The sequence below is a fragment of the Aotus nancymaae genome, unplaced genomic scaffold, assembly GCF_030222135.1.
Source record: "Aotus nancymaae isolate 86718 unplaced genomic scaffold, 86718_ANA_hifiasm-v0.15.2.pri h1tg000141l, whole genome shotgun sequence".
Classification (NCBI taxonomy): Eukaryota; Metazoa; Chordata; class Mammalia; order Primates; family Aotidae; genus Aotus; species Aotus nancymaae.
This window is the reverse complement of record NW_026988556.1, coordinates 1,199,889-1,205,055: the sequence shown is the minus strand read 5'-3', so window position 1 is coordinate 1,205,055 and position 5,167 is coordinate 1,199,889. Positions and strand designations below refer to the sequence as shown.

The 5,167-nt window shown below is 48.3% G+C and overlaps 1 long non-coding RNA gene across 1 annotated transcript; it reads right to left on the bottom strand.

Moving 5' to 3' along the window:
- Positions 1 to 478: 478 nt before the first annotated feature.
- LOC135272874 (uncharacterized) lies at positions 479 to 3,343 on the bottom strand. Its single transcript, XR_010340827.1, has 3 exons — positions 3,244 to 3,343; positions 1,557 to 1,640; positions 479 to 628 (listed from the first exon to the last, which is right to left on the bottom strand). It is a non-coding gene; the product is annotated as an uncharacterized LOC135272874 (long non-coding RNA).
- Between the last annotated feature and the right edge of the window lie 1,824 nt (positions 3,344 to 5,167).

Sequence of the window (5,167 nt, the reverse complement as noted above, 5' to 3'; positions counted from 1 at the left end):
GTCCACAGACCCAGGCCCCGGCACCTACCCCTGTCCAGAGGCCCAGGACCCCAACACCTACCCCGGTCCAGGAACCCACATCTAGCCCTGTCCAGAGATGCAGGCCCCGTGACACCTACCCCTGTCCAGAGACCCAGGCTCCCCAGGACCTGCCTCTGTCCGGAGGCACTGGACCCCAGGACCTGCCTCTGTCCAGAGGCACTGGACCCCGGCACCTACCCAGTCCCAGGCCCCTCGGCACCGACAACTATCCAGAGATCCAGGCCCCCCGGATCACACCAGGATTACAGGTGTGAGCCACCGAGCCAGGTCAGAATTCCCCGGGGCCTTGAAACAAAGACATCCCGACAATTAACAAGCCTTAACAAAACTGCATTTGAGAGGTGAAAGGAAGTAATTTTTTAATTTTGTCTCTCTCAATATTTCCACTATGTTTATAGACGGACACATGCCAAAGGGCAGTTACAAAGAGAGTAGTTCTGGGAGGACAGACCAAGAGAGACTCACCTGCCATTTCAGTCTCAAAGAAGCCAATGAGAGACCGCATGAAGGACAGGATCCACTGGTCCGTCATGTTGGGGCTTTTTCTAACTGTGTTCTCATTGGAGAGAAATTCTACTTCTTCTTCCTAGGAATGAACAATCAGTTAAACACTTGCACATTGGGGTAAGTTACTATAAGGAAATAAACTTTTACAATCACTTAAACAAACAAATAACAAAAATCCCAAACACTGCTGGCAGTGTGAATTTCTGATTTTCAGCAATACTTTCAACATAAGCACCAACGTACGACATTAAGTCCTCGATTATGTTTTTGAGTGAACCGAAGTGAGTTTAGGAAAACATTACTTCTCTGCACCAAATAGTAATTAAGAATTGAGAGAGATTCTAAAACCTTGTCAGAAAGTGCAGGGTTTAATTCCTTTAAACCTCAGGAAGGAAGGACAGTAAAACTGTCTAGGACTGAATGATTGTCCACAAACTCAAAATGAGTACTGAGAAGGAACTGCCATGCTAAAGCTGTTCATTTTACCCAGAATGTTCTATCCCACTCTGCAAAATCCTCCTTGATCTTAAGTCCCTGTTCCACACACAGAACTCATGTCCTGCTTTGTTTCTCTGGCAGCACCACAACCAGCCTCTAGCATACACATATTAGCTCCAGCATAGATATATCTCACATGGCTCTGTAGGTACAAAATTAAAATAAATGGTGAAAGAGAATTCGAATACCAACAAGACAGGGAACCTAGAAAGGAAGGAAGGCAGAGGCAATCCACATCTAGCCTGGGGAGGACTTGGACAGCTCGACCAACACCCAACAGAGGTCCTCTTCCCAAAACGGACCTCTAGGTTGAAAAATGCCTTTATCATCTAGAAAACTATTTGGGGAGTTGAAGATCAACAAGCACACCAACATAACACCCAAATCATAACAGAGATGTGTTGTTAAAAACCTAAGTATAAACCAAACCTAACAATTCTGACCAATAGTATAGGAGACGCTTACATATAAAACAATAAAGACACACAAGGCAAAGCACCGGTCTGTACCTGCGCGCATCAGCACCATACTTCTGGATGATGGAAACTGGATCTGGATAATTCTTTTTCCGTTTGCTCATTTTTTGGCCGTCACTTGTAAAACAAAAGGGAGATGCCAATTAAGTCAGTCAGTATCACAGATGATCTTGATATATAAGGATACAAAGCATTTGCAAATAGGAATACAAAAAAGGAAATGGGAAGGAGTAACTCAGAAGTTAGCGTTAACAGGCCAGGCATAGTGGCTCACGCCTATAATCCCAGCACTTTGGGAGGCCAAGGCAGGCAGACCACCTGAGGTCAGGAGTTCGAGACCAGCCTGGCCAACATGGTGAAACCCCGTCTCTTACTAAAAACACAAAAATTAGCTGTGTGTGGTGGTGCACACCTGGAATCCCCACTACTGGGGACGTTGTTTCGGTAAGTTTACCATCGTTTTGCTTGAATTGCTCTCCACCAATCTTCTCAGCTAAGATCGAGGTGAGCTGCACGGCGGAAGAGGGCTGCGTGTAAGAAGGCAGCTCTGTCTCAGAGGACAAAAGGCCTGGGAGCACCCGGACAGGCAGGCACTGCGTGGAGGTCGCTCCCCTCCCAGTGGCCACTGTGGAGGCATTTCATAGAAATGCTCAAGGACCATTCACATTCAGAATCGGGATCAAACCGAGAACTCATGAGGGATATCAGACAGGAGTCAGAAAATGAGTTTCTCACACAACCGGAGCAAGGAGGGGAGAACCCTGGACTTCACACTTGCAATCCACCGCCTTCCCTGCAGTGTGGCCCCAGTTATGTTGTCTCGCAACTCTGCCTGCATGAGTCCAATTGTCTTAGGAAGGGGCAAATGCTTCATAAGTGCCAACGGGAAGTGTCAGAATACTGGAACATATTAATATTAATATATCAACTTTCACCCAAAAAAACCTGAAAGCATTTGCAGACAGCAAAAACAGCTTCATTATCCTTTCGTTTCTATAATATATCTCTGGAAAGATGAAAAAGAATCAGAACACCCATTTGTTACAGGAAACAAAATGTTGTGGACAGAAAAAAGTGGGAGGAAGACTGGTCACTGCCTAGTCCACTGTGCACAATTTGAATTTCGAACCATGCAAAAGTATTGCTTGGTTAAATTCAAGTCATTTAAAAGATAAAAAATAAATATTTAATACAAGCACAATATGCTGGGAAACAAAATCAAAGGCTTTCTGGCCACAGAGCCACTCTTTCCCAGACTGAGGCTTTCCAGGAAAGGCTTTCTGCCTGAACCAGGCAGAGGATCCAGATGTGGATCGTCTGAAAAACACAGGGCTTCTTAGGAAGTGTCCTAAATTGTGTTTAGGAAGTGCAGCCCCCGTTGAGATTCATCAAGAGAGGGAAAGAGCCCAAATGGGAAGGAGCATGGGTTGAGGGGCACAGAAGTAGGTCTGTTGACAAAGAACGGAAGTAAAGGGGACATCAGGTTGAAGCTTTGTGCTGTGAGTCAGAAGGACAATTTAAAAGTTGCCTAAAGAGGCGCACACAGTCCGCGCTGCTGCCCTCCAGCTGGAAGGGAAGCTCAGCTCTTGCCTACTGACTGGAGCCCTGCACAGAATGTCCCCTGCCGCGACCGGTACTTACTGCAGCGCCCCTCCCCCTCTGCAGAATGTCTGGGTCCTATGTTCTAAACTGCCATACTTTCAAATTTTACCTGACCTACCTGAACTCAGGAGAATCTGTTGAGGCAGGTCACTCTCTGGGTCCTGCCCTTGACTTTTCTCACCACAGAAACTGCCAGACAGCGGTGGTCAGCACCCAGCCTGAGGGGATGGCTTCAAATGGAGGTGAGTCTGTAGGGACAAGGGCATTATCCAATTCTCTGCCATGTTTCAAATCCTTGGGAATTCAAATTTCACAGTGCCCCAGGGGACAGCTGATAGGGCTGATGTCCAGGAGGGAGGAAGCACTGGATGTTCCCAAATACATCACACCTAGGGAGGGCCATGGCACCCTGAGTCTGTGGTTAGGAAGGACGGCTCCTTAGAGGTGGACCAAGGTGCCCGGGGGAATACACCATGTAGGGGAAAGGATGGAGTGGATGTATTGATTCTTTCTAGAGGGGGACAGGTCACGTCACCGTGTCTTTGTAGGGAGTGGTGGGATCGTGTTGTGCTGGTGGCCCAGGGAGGATGACAGGCAAGTCTGAGCCCTGTGTTGTGTCTTCAGGCACCTGGAAGGTGCCCTTCCATATTGTTCAGAGGGATTTGGACTGGACGTTTCTAGATCTTAGGGAAGAGTGGGGAGAAGTGGGCTCAGCCAGAAAACCGTTGGGTGGGTTGTCTGTGACAGAGCACGCAGTGACAGCCTCTGGGTGGGCGAGGCTGGAACTACTGTAACTGCCACAGCCTCTCAGCTCCCTCCCCAGAGGTGGCTTCTCCGTCAGTTCAGGTGGCTGTTGGCTCTCATTTAACAGGGGTGGGGGCAGTTGGGGAAGATCAGGCAACATGGCCTGGGCTTCCCAGCTTGTTCTGAATTCTTCGTCCTTTTGTGGAAGCTCAGGTCTTCAGACCCACTTCCTCTTGTCTGCTAGCTCATGGCCTGTCCTCTGCACTTTGTGTTACTGTGGAGAGGAAGAATTTGTCTCTTTTCCATGTCTACTACCTCATGAACAGGGGTCAGGTGTGGACTCTTGCTGGTTCTCAGTGGAAGGGTCTGGAAAGACTGGTTTCCTATTCAGTAGAGGAAGGAGAGTAGCGTACAAATAGGAAGATGGTCCTCTTATTATTCTCCTTCAAGTCAGGATGTGTGTCCTGACTGATGAGGTGCATGTGCTGTATCCCTAGTCCCCTTGACTGGAGACTGCATGAGGTCCTAGTGAACAGGGATGAGCTCCAGACAACTTTGCCACACCTGGCCTGTGGCCCAAGAACTTCTGGTTCTTGGTTGGTCACTAGATTCAGTTATTGGGAGCTCAAAGGAAAAGGACCAGAGACGGGCTCGTTGTCCCATGACCTATTCTAACATGACCAGCAGCTGTGGAAATCCCTGGACACCTCCCCTGACAGCCCCACTGCTCACTGCTTCCTGGCTGTGCTCTAATCGTGTGCAGCTGTTGCTGGCTGAGCAATCAAAGTATCTCAGGGAACGCCACCACTGCTTCTCAGACCTGCCCCCTGGGAACACAGCTTCCTGAGTGGCAGCCAGGACCACCGAGCACTGAGGAAAGGGTGGCCCAAATCTGACCCCTGTTTAGCACTTGCCGTGCATGGTGCCAGGACAATCACTTGCACACTGGCCATAACACATATGGGTTATCTTCAGGGTTCACAGGGTGCTGGCTTGGGACAGATTTCTTTCCAATGATTTCCTTCCTTCCTTCTTTCCTTCTTCCTTCCTTCCTCCCTTTCTCTTTTTCTTTCTTTCTTTTTCTTTTTTCTTTTTTTTTTTTAACAGAGTCTTGCTCTGTCACCCAGGTCAGAATGCAGTGGTGCAATCTCGGCTCACTGTAGTCTCTGCCTCCTGGGTTCAAGCAATATTCCTGCCTCAGCCTCCTAAGTAGCTGGGATTACAGGCATGCACTACCACACTCAGCTGAGTTTTGTATTTTAGTAGAGACATGGTTTCACCACATTGACCAAGCTGGT